The following is a 12,099-nucleotide window of genomic DNA, read 5'->3' on the forward strand; positions in this document are numbered from 1 at the left end:
TGGCTGATTTTTAATTAATTTAAGACATTTAACATTGATGTCTATCATAAAGTTGGGCATGCTCAGTAAGAACCAACTGTCAGTGTTCTAAAAACCAGACTCACACCTGTTTGGCTTGGCTTATCAGGTGGCTACACCCACACCAGACCTTTATACCACTTTAAACAGTCATGGCTTTCCCCACAGAATCCTGGGAAGTGTAGTTTATGAAGGATGCTGAGAGCTGTTAGGAAACTCCTATTCCCCTGACTGAGCTCCAGTGGCCAGAGCAGTTTAATAGTCAGCCCCTCTTCTAGGGATTGTAGCTCTGTGAGGGGAATAGGGCATCTCCTAGCAGCTCTCAGCACCCTTCACAAATTACACTTCCCAGGATTCTTTGGGGGAAGCCATTACTTTCTAAAGTGAAATAAAGGTCTGGTGTGGATGTGGCCAGTGACAGCTTTGGTTTAAATCTGTTGGGGAGACTACATCTGCCTGCTGTAGAATAAAAAGGGGAGGGATCCTGAAAAACAATGATGCTGTTCAGTGTTTTCCTTTTGTAAGGGAAAGGGGCTTCCCCTTTGCCCAGTGCCCACCCACCCAATCTCCTCCCCTCCTCCTCCCTCCCTCCCCTCCCTCTTCATCACCTTCACCCCCTCCCCCTCCCCAAGCCAGTTTCACCTATCCTAAGCATGACTGCAGAGGAGTAAATCCCACTGAACTCAATAAGCATGCAAATGCTCAGACCTGTCTTTCCCCTCCCCCTCTCTCATCCCCTTCCCCATCTATCCTTCCCCAACCCTCCTTCATGGCTCCTCCCCCTTCCTCCTCGTTTCTTCCTCCCCTCCCGTCTTCTTCCTACTCCCCTGCCCACTCCAATCCTCCTTTCCCCCTCCTCCTCCTCCCCCACAGTCAGTTTCACCTATCCTAAGCATGATTGTAGGGGAGTAAATCCCAATGATCTCAATTACAAATGATCAAACCTGCCCTCCTCCTCCTGTCCCCCTCCCACCTGCTCCCCTCTCCCTTCTCCCCTCTGCCCTTCCTCCTCCTCTCACTCTCCACCCCTCCCCCTGTGCTTCCTCCTCCTCCCTTCCCCATCCCTCCATGGTCAGTTGCACCTATCCTAAGCATGCTTGCAGAGGAGTAAATTCCATTGAACTCAATAAGCATGCAAATGATCAATCCATTCTCAGCAAACTGTCACAGCATCCCATTTCTTACCTCCCAGAGTAAAAAGCAGAGAAATTAACTAATAGGTAAAAAAAAAAAAAAGAATCAGTGTGGTTTAAAAACATACCTATAGCCAACAGATATTTCTATCAAACTTTAAAAAGCAGGGAAATTGGGCAGCTATAGTGAATGCACCAGGGGAGCAGGAGACCTGATCTCTTTTCTGAGATATTGTACTGCCCTACAAATTTGTACAAATGCAAACACAATTTGGGTTGTTCTTTCACAGTGCAATCCACTTCCTGTGTAGCTTGGAAGAATTTGGTAACATGTCCCTCTGAAAAACACCTGCCATCTCCAAAGATAGAGAATTACATTTTTGTATATATTTCTAGGGTAAACTGAAGTTGCAGGTTCTCACCATTAAGGCTCTATATGACCTGAATACCTTAGAGAGTACCTTCTACTATATATAACAGGGGTGGGAAACCTGTGGCCTTCCAGATGTTGTTGGACTACATCTCCCATCATCCCTGGCAGGGCTGCTGGAAATTGGAGTCCGTCATGACCTGAGGGCCACAGGTTTCACACCTCTGATACATACCCTCCCATTTGTCAAGTACAGTAGTGAGGTCAATAAGTTCAACTTTCAGTAAGTTCTACTGCCATTAGAGGTATAATTTTTCTCAGGTTTCAATGGATATTTCTCAGCAATGTCCTCTTGCATGTGGAACACCCTTTCTTTAGAGAGCCACTTGAGTGGAGAGCCTGGCCTAGTTGGAGGGCAGTTAAAAGTTCTCTAGTCTTTGGTCTTCCTATGTTCATCCCATCCAGGCTTCTGTCCAGGTTCCCTCTGCACAGCAAAACAGTCCCAAGAACAGAGAGACTCAAGGAGTAGGGTAGGCAGGAGCGAGATCAGAAATCAGACTCCATGTTTCTTTTATCTCTTGACCAGAGTCTCCCATTTAAATGTTGCACTATTTTAATGGGATTGATTTTTTACATATTTTAATTATGAGCATTTATGTTTGTATGTTTCACAGTGCATTTTAATTATGGTGTGCTCTGAATTACTGTGGATTTTAATAATGCTGTGCACTTGGTTTGTATGTTTTGTAAGACACTTAGATGTCATCTGAGCATGATGCAGTATGTAAATCAATGTATAAAAGTAACATCTGATAGAGGCATGGCCTTCAGAGGCACCACAGCTGTGGGAAATAGCATTCAGGAGGGGAAGTGGAAGGAGGATGGCAATAAGTGAGAAGAAATGCTGATGAGGATAGGGAGAAATATCGACTTCCTGAAGCAATGCACGGCCTGAAATGCAGCTGTCCTCCCCAACTGGCACTTCTCCAAATTTTGTGATGCAGTTCTCCAATCAAAGAATCTGTACAGAAATGTGTATATTAGGGGAAAGGGAGCATAACAATGCATATATTAGGGAAAGCCACATACAAAATATTTATTTATTTATTTATTTATTTCGTTCAATTTATATACTGCCCATAGCAAAATAGCTCTCAGGGCGGTGAACAAACAAGGGTAAAATACAGTACATCATAATGGTAAAAACGAAAACATATACAAGACACAAATAGAAAAACAAAACATCACAAACTAAAAACAAAATACATTTAAAAAGATTGAAAATTAAAAATTGAAATAGTTAAAATGCCTGGAAGCATTTACCTGGCGCCAAAAAGATAGTAATGTAGGCGCCAGGCGTACCTCTTCGGGGAGGCTATTCCACAGCTCGGGGGCCACCACAGAAAAGGCCCTAGATCTAGTAACCACCCTCTGGGCTTCATGATGGGTTGGTACCCGGAGGAGGGCCTTAGATGCAGAACGAAGTGAACGGGTAGGTTCATAGCGAGAGAGGCGTTCCACAAGGTATTGCGGACCCGCGCCATGTAAGGCTTTATAGGTCAAAACCAGCACCTTGAATCTTGCCCGGAAACAAATAGGTAGCCAGTGTAGCCGAGCTAGAACAGGAGTTATGTAGGATATTTGGCAAACTTCACACAAAATGTATGGAGAAAGGTACACAAAAATGCTTTTGAATTTTTTAAAAAAAGAATTTCAAAGTAATGTGGAAATATAGCAAACTGAATTTAAGATGAAAAAAAAGAGAGGAGCACTGAGAGAAACCCAAATTAACAGACTTGTCCTTCTCTGTTGCTCATGGCTGATCTACCAGAGATGGTCTCAGTCAGGCGAGAGAAGGCAGCAGGGGAATTTGATCCCACCTACGTGGGCTAAACTGAACAAGGTAGACTAGGCTCAGTGCAGTGGGTTTGCCATTCTCATATTGCACAATACACTTGGAATTTCACATCATTGTGATGCAGCATTGATTCAAGGGGGTAATGGGGGGGAGGAGAGGATTTCAGCCCCCAGGAGGCAGCTGTGGCACAGCTGGCAGTAGCAGCAAAACAATCTTTATTTAAAAAAGAGGAAAAGCTGCTGACACCACTGCTGGATAACCCTCATCTGCCAAATCATGTAGATTTTATTATTTTATTCTGCTTATTGTATAAACCTAGCCCCCGAAGTCATCCTACAATATCTTGTGCTTACTTAAGAAACAAGACTGGGTGGGTGCTACTATCCTGGAGGAAAAAGAGAGGCGGCAGGTCCCTGAAGCCCATCAGCCCAATCCTCACATCAACGCTCTTGGAATTAGACGCTTTTAAAGCCCCATAATTCAAAGATTTTGCCAACACTTTTACAAATGAAGGATAAGGCTATCAGTGGCTACTAGCCATAATGGCTATGTTCTCTCTTCGCTATCGGAGGCATTATGCTTCAGAATACCAGTATGGGGAATCACAAGTTGGGAGAGTGTTGTTGCCTTCAGGTCCTGCTTGTGAGCTTCCCATCGGCAGATGGTTCACCACTATGAACAATGGGTGCTGGCCTAGATGGGCCTTTGGGCTGATCAGCAGAGCTCATCTTTTAAATCTTTTTCAATTTGTCTTGACACACAATTCACCTTAGAGTGTACCTAACAGAGACATAGGCCATATATCTATCATCCTTGAACATTCTGAACCACAATAATGTTTTAGAAGTTTCTATAAAATGACTTAGCAGATACAATCTTATTTTGTTTATAAAAATAGTTGAAGACAGGGTGGCGGGGCGGGGGAGGTAAGATAAGTCAGATAAAACTGGCAGAAATGGTCTAAAGGTTGACTTAACCTTTTCACTGATACTATAAAAGATAAGCCATCAGTTTGAAAAGAGAACCTCAGTGAATGGCCCAAACATTCTTAAAAGGCATTTTCATTAACTTTGGTTTCCCTGCAAGGATTTGTGATAACTCATTAGCAACATCATATAAAATAAAATGGAAGGCACAAAAAAGGCTTTGGCACAAATTACATTTTTGTCAGGCTTTTTGTGATCCTACTTTATCATCACAGAGTAGCATTGTTCATGTGTGCATCACATACCCCAGACATTCACTGAAAAGAGGAACACAATCCTTTTCAAGGTTAGGCCAAGTATTTTCCCATGTTCCAGGCAATCTGAACTTGATCCTAAGCTGTTGAAACCCATGAACCACTGGCATTTTCACCACATTCATTTTCTTGCTTTTAGGAATCGGCTTAAGCAGGCAGTATGCAGCACACAACAACATGGTGAGGCTGGGCTACACCTGACATCCTGAGCCACTTGGCCATGTTGAGGGCAAGGTTAGCACATTGCAAACGTGCTAGCAGGAGCACTGGATTGGCTCCACCAGCACATTTGCACCATGCTGACTTTGCAGCCGCTCCCCCCCCATTCCAGTATGCAGCAATGACTCAAAAGGAGGGAGGTGAGGTGAGCAGCACACGACCTTACCATGCTGTCTGCTGACAGTATATCAGGGACACCATGGCTTTAACAGGAACCATCCCAGAGTCTGAGTCTGGAACATAGCCTGGTGAGTGACCATGGACTGTAAGCACTCATGCCTCAGGAGCTTGTTGAGAAATGGAGGTGAAGAAGAGTCTCTGCAATTGGCCAGACCTCATATAAATGCTAGGAATGTCCAGATTGACCAGGCTTCACATAAATACTAGCAGCCTGAATGTCTGCTTTTGCCTATTCAACAGATGAGTGCATTCCAATTGCTGCACTTTAGATCCCAACTTCCAGTCATTCAACTCAGGCCACTGTCCTGAGGGACTAGCTACATGAAACATTTGAGGATTTAACTGAGACTGAGGCCAAAAGATAAACACTCCTCCCCTGTCCTACTGCCCCATGGGGAATTGGGGGGAAGTCATTTAAATCATTTCCAGTGTGGGAAGAGGAAGCTAGCCAAACGCAGGGGTCATGGTGGTGCTCCTTGTGGGTGCCCCCCCCAGTCCTCTCTGACTGATGCTACTCCATATAGCATCATTGTGAAGGAACTTTTGGGGGGGAATGTCAGCTGCCCACCACTAAAAGAGCAGTGTTGCTATTAAATTATTATTATTGTTGTTGTTGTTGTTGTTGTTATTATTATTATTATCCCTTGAGTAGTAGGTCCCAGGCAGTGACTGAACAAATGTGATTTTAGGATATGACTTCCTTCTCCTAACCTGCCCCCACCCATGAAAATAGAAAACTTTGACCTGAGCCTTACATTGTTTTAAATATAAAAAAGGTGCTTCAAGACAGGAACAATTCAAAGCAGAGATGTGATGTCAGAGTGGTGCTTAATGTCCATCTGACATTTCTCCCCTAAGCAGTTCTCCCTGGGATTCCAAAAGTGGGCTTGCGCTCCTTCCACTCACCAATTCTCCAACAAATTCTCCCCTTCTGGTGATGTTCCCCACCCCATTTTACAGGAACCAGGATCAAATGTGTTCCCACCCCCTGAAGAATATCAGTTTTCCCAGTTCCCAGAGTCTAGAGAGGTAGGTGGGTGTAGTAAAAACAGTGGCAATGGGATGGATGCACTGACAGTTGACTTTGGGGTGAGGTGTGTGTAGGGCCTAAAGAGGATCCCCACCCCAAGTCCCACCAGGTATGACGCACTGGCACATTCCTAAAGGTCCCCTTAACCCAATAATGCCTCAGTATACCTAATGTTTCTCTCCTCACCTTCCTCGCCTACCTGCACTCAATGCCCAAAGAGCAAATTCTTCCCAGCCGTGTGAATTAGGCAAAAAGGAGTTATCCTAAGTCCAGTCAAGGACTCCCTCCAAAAAATCCCCACTCAATCCATTAGAACAGGTAACTAGCAAGAGACCACACTACAAATAGGGAAGGTGGGTGGGTGCAGCAAACGGAAAAGGTGCAAGAGTTCAGGGGAGGAGTGGGCTTATAAAGCCACACTCCAGCCCCTTTCCCATTGGCCAGTGATGCACATGAGCCCCCACCCCTCTACCCCCTCTTTTCAGTAGTCTGTCTCCCAAGCCATCTTTGTAGCAAAGGGGAGGGGTGGAGGCAAATGCGCACCCACAGTAAAGAGCAGGAACAATATTTTTAAAACTAGTCGCTACTAGTTAAAACAAGCAGTTAAAAAAGGCCCAGATATGTATCTTTATATCCCTGGAATCCCCCCTTCTCAATTCAGAAGTTCATTATGTTATTTACTAGTGTTATTTTACAAGTGCCACATAATATTTGCAATGCACTTGCAAGAAATCAGTCCTTCAGTGTGGCAGCACCTTCACTACGGATCTCCCTGCCCATTGATATTAGGCAGGCACTTTCGCTGTACTGTTTTTGATGCCTGCTAAAAACATTAACCCAGACATATGAATTTGACATGTATTTTAATATGTCATTTTCTTTTATAATGTATATTTTAAAAAACTGATGATTTTAGTTCACTTTTTTTTTAGGTTAACTTGTTTTTCACATCTGATTATATTGGTCATTTTAATGTGTATTTTATGTAAACTGCTTAGAAGTTTTTATGATTAAGCAGTACATAAATTCTTGTTTCATAACAGAAACATTCTGGTAAACAATGCTACACAGTAGAAATATGTGGAAATTCCTTAACTGATTTATTTTAGAGGAAGACGTGAGAATTTTTGTTCACAAAAAAACCATTAAGTGGCACAAACTGGTGGCTATGTGCTTTGTAATTAGAATGGCTCGAATTCAGTATCTGGGAATAGATGAAACACCTATCACTATTGTCACACAGTTCCTATCGACATGATCATTTATAAATGTATCGTAAGAACCTTTAGTTGGTGTTCTCTCCAGAAAAGGAAGGTGGGTGACTTTGGGTGAAAGCACCTCGCCAAACATGGGGATTAAGAGATAGGCATGTTCATGGGTAGGTTCTTTCAGCAGTTCATCAGTGCTGATAGCTTTTCAGGTGTTTTTCAACCCTTTTTCACTAAGGGTTAATTCAGGGCTAAACTGGACATGATGCAAAAGTTCAGTGACCTGAAGTTTAGTGACATATTTTTCTTTACCTCAAAGCAGTTATGACGAGCGGCTGCTTCTATTATGATGCAGTCTGGTTGGGGGGGGGGAGAATCAACCCTTTCCCTCTCATTTCCCCCATATATGGTGCTATCTTTTTTTCCTATTTATTTATTTATTAGATTTGCTAGTCACCCATCTGGCTGGTCGTCCAGACACTCTGAGCGACATACAGAAAAAGCATACAGATACATTAAAACAGTAAAATCTCTACCAAGCATAATAAAAACCTAACCTTCCCCAAAGGCCTGCCTAAAAAGCCAGGTCTTCAAGGCCGGGTGGAAGTTCATCATAGCAGGGGCATGGCGGAGATCATTTGGGAGGGAATTCCACAAGGTGGGGGCCACAATTAAAAAGGCTCTCTCCCTAGTCCTCACCAGTCTAGTTGTTTTAATTGATGGGATAGAAAGAAGGCCTTTTGAGGCTGATCTTGTTGAGCAGCATCCCTGATAAGGCTGGAGGCATTCCTTCAGATAGACTGGGCCGAAACCATGTAGGGTTTTAAAAGTCAGAACCAATACCTTGAAATGGGCCCAGTAAACAACCGGTAACCAGTGCAACTCCTTTAATACTGGAGTGATGTGATCTCGCCAGTGGCTGCCCTTAATTAGGCCAGCCGCCACATTCTGTACCAGTTGCAACTTCCAGACCATTTTTCCGGGTAACCCCATGTAGAGCGCATTACAATAGTCTAGGTGAGAGGAGACAAGGGCATGTACTACCGATGGGAGCAGATGGTTGGGAAGGTATGGGTGCAGCTTCCATATCAGATGGAGTTGATACAGTGCCGCCCAGCTCAACGCCAAGACCTGAGCCTCCATGGACAGCTGGGAATCAAGAATGACCCCCAGGCTGCGGATCTGGTCTTTCAGGGGCAATTGAACCCCACTGAGGTTCGGGATAATACCAGCTTTAGGAACATAAGGAGCATTCTATAAGTGAGGTGTCATCACCAAAAAGGTCCTTTCCATAGCAGCTACCTGGAAAAGACGCCCCACTCACCGCGCAGCTGACGAGCGGGGCATGGTTGCAGATGGGGGCGAAGCTGCCACCTCCACCTTAGTATGGGCCAAAGTCACGCATCGTGCCTTATTACGCATGCATGACGTGCAGCATGGAGGGGCGGGGCTTCTGTGACTATTTAAGTCCAGCCGCACCTCCTACCTTCCTCTTTGCAGCACGACGCCCACCCTGCCCTCCCTATTTTATGGTGTGCCTAGGGGTTGCTTCGGGGCCGAGTAGGAATTTTTATCCTGCCCATCCTCGCTGGCGGGCAGGTTTTTTGCCTGCTCCACACTATGCAAGTGGGAGGGGATCCGGTTAGGGGGCGTTGTGATCAATAGGTGGTTTTGGCTATTCGGCTAATTTGACATATTTAAAGGTTACTGCCCTACTGGGCAGCTCACTGTAACACTGGTGCAGGAAGGTGCGGGAGGGGAAATAGGTAAGGACAGCTAGGTGGCCCCCTTAGGCACCTTTGGAGGTGATTGGCGGTTTCGGAGGCCTGTCTGTCAGGGCTTTTCCGGCTCGAGGACAGGATATGGGCTGCCTCTGGGGGCAACTTATCTCATCTGCCCAAGGGTTATCCGGCCCCGGGTGGGGATGATGTAGGAAGGCCCCCCTACTCACCTACAAGGTGTGGCCGGGGTAAGGGGTAAGCACATGGGCTTGCCCTTGCCCCAGCAGGGGCTGGTCGCCCGAGAGCTGTATGGCAAGCTACTTGCTTAAAGTCAGTTCCCGCACCTAGGTTTCCCTCTGCAGGTCACTTTAAATTGGGTTTTCTGTTTGCTGTAATTTAATAAAGTGGCCCTTGTTCAACCCAAGCTGATGTCTCTGTGTTTTATTTTGCACCTCAACTGCAAAAGAGTCTCACTGGAAACTGCAAGAAATGAGCCCTATTCTGTCCAGCATTACTTAAAAAAAATTTTCACTTGCTTTTTTTCATCAGCTGGGTAAAATGTGCTCTCTCCCACGCCACCTCCTCCCCCAGCATGAGAAGACTGATATAGATATTTAAGGTTCTCTCCTATAAAAATTCCTAAAATTATTTTATGCAAAAGAAATTGAGAACAGTGGTTGTTATTGCCCTCAAACCTTATCCAATGCAACCACTACCTTCATCTCCATTAACTCAAAAATTCACTAAACATTAGGTCCTATATTATCAGGGAGCGGTTAAGATTAATGTTCAGGAAAATGCAGTTCTAAGTGAGGAGCCTTTAAGTGAGTTAAAAATACAATCTGTCTACAGTAGTAAAGTTTCAGCTACAGTAAAACACTTGGGAAACCAAATGCAAGAAATAAGGTCCATTTCATCATTTCAACTCCAACTACCTCTTTATTGCCTGCTATGCCTTTTTTTAAAGGGCTTGAAAATGTTTAAAATTGAAATTGTTCTTCTACTGTTAAAATACACTGAATTGGAGGGAAAAGGAGGGGGGAAATCAATATTAAAAAAACAACTTACTACTTTATTTTCCTCCTTTTAAATTTGATACACTTTCTCATATATGGTTGAGTAGTCTTTGTAAAATAAATAAATGCATGTGACATATTTTATTTCCTCTCTTACTTTGGGGTGTTTCCTCTCTGGTAAGGTGTTTTGTTTTGTAAATGCAATGAATTATTTCTTTTGTCTTTTATATTTCCCTTTTGTATAAAAATACAGAGTGGGATCTCATGCTGTGCAAGCAGAGTTCTGCCCATGCAACGGTACTTCTGTTTCCTCTTACCATGTACCTCCAAAGCTGGTCCGGAGGATCCCCCAATCCTCCAGAGCTCCAGACGGCATGTATGGGGGGAACAGAAGAGGAAGCTCCATTGCATGCAGGGAAGTCTGTTACACTAATGGGCTGCAGGGTTGGATTCAGCCCATATGTTCACCAACACACACACACACACCCATTTCCTGGTCTGGGATGTCATTCATTCTTTCTTTTTTGTGAAGCACCAGGCATACTTGGATTATAAAACTGTAATGTTGTTTTTGAAAAATGTAAGATATTGATCCAAAACTTGGTGTATTGTGATTACATCTTATTTTCCTCAGATTTTCATCACATTCTGAGTTGGTCATTGAAACACTGAAGCTTCATCAGCTGCTGCCAGGAATTATCCCTTTCTAGTGTTGTACTGCATGATTCAGGAAGAACACATAGCAACAGGCTTCACATGTAGGCTAGTGGCTTCAGATGTAGAGTGCACATCTTCCTAAACCATCCTTCCAAAGGGTAAAAAGAAAGAAAGAAAGAAAGAAAGAAAGAAAGAAAGAAAGAAAGAAAGAAAGAAAGAAAGAAAGAAAGAAAGAAAGAAAGAAAGAAAGAAATGTGCAATCCTATACTCACTTACATGGAAGTAGGGATAGGCGAGCAATTTGATTTAGTTCATATTTCAAACTGAATCTGTCAAATGCACTTGCTAAAAAAATATGAGTGAATACAGCAATTCATTTGAATTTTGCAATGCAGTAAACCAACCAATGTTTAGAAAAATGTGTATCTTAGGGGAAAGTGTGCATAACGTGAATATATGAGAAAATAACATACTAAAATGCATTTTATGATGCACAATCTCTTGCAAAAATGTGTAGAGTTAAAACTTCCTCCAAAAATGTGTTTATTAGGAGAAATCTGTAATAAAAAGCTGGAGAATTTTCATGAAGGTTTTTTTTTTTTAAAAAAATAGCAAATTGCTGCAGAAAAGTGGCAAAATTAATTTAAGACCGGAAAAATAAGAAACAAGAGAACTGAAATTGACAGAGCTTTCCCTACCTGGAAGTAACTCTCATTGAACTCAGTAGGACTCAATTTGAGTAGACATTGGCAAAAGCTATATCATTGCATGTGCACAAAATGTCTTGCAAGGCTCACACCCTGGTTCCCCTAAAGACAAAGTTTGAGCGTCTAATGTGTAATGGGGGACAGGCACAGAGCCAGGACAAGGGCGGCAGAACAAAGGGGCAGGAATTAGCATATTCTCCCTCTCATTGCATGAGGGGCATAATGCCCGAATAGGGTTCTTAACACATGCATCTAGTGAGGAAATTTGATATATTGTGAGAGAACAGGGTTGACCTCACGCATTCATATTACTTTAGGAACATAGAAAGCTGCCTTATACCAAGTCAGACAATTGATCCATCTAGCTCAGTATTACCTACACTGACTGGAAGTGACTCTTCAAGGTTTCAGGCAGGGACTCTTTCCCAGCCCTACCTAGAAATGCCAGGGATTGAACCTGGGACCTTCTGCATGTAAAGCAGATGCTCTACCACTGAGCTAACAGCCCTTCCAATTATGCCAGTCGAATAGTCATGTAGTCCCAAGGTCCAGCAACTTAGCTTATACTGGTTAGAAAATTACTAGATTTGGCTTTGTTTATAAACTAAGGGGGACATCAGAGATAAGATAATTCATGTTTAGGAATGAGCTCCAGGTCATTTCTGAGAAGAGGTATTTTCACTTAAAGGGGAAATGTAATCTCATCCCACTTAGCTCACTCACACACCGGCTTCAATCACAC

General features: G+C 43.4%; 1 non-coding gene across 1 annotated transcript; it reads right to left on the minus strand.

Moving 5' to 3' along the window:
* Window positions 1-11,793: 11,793 nt before the first annotated feature.
* Window positions 11,794-11,866, minus strand: TRNAV-UAC (transfer RNA valine (anticodon UAC)). Its single transcript has one exon. It is a non-coding gene; the product is annotated as a tRNA-Val (tRNA).
* Window positions 11,867-12,099: the final 233 nt, after the last annotated feature.

The sequence above is a fragment of the Rhineura floridana genome, chromosome 6 (assembly GCF_030035675.1).
Source record: "Rhineura floridana isolate rRhiFlo1 chromosome 6, rRhiFlo1.hap2, whole genome shotgun sequence".
In the NCBI taxonomy this organism is placed as follows: Eukaryota; Metazoa; Chordata; class Lepidosauria; order Squamata; family Rhineuridae; genus Rhineura; species Rhineura floridana.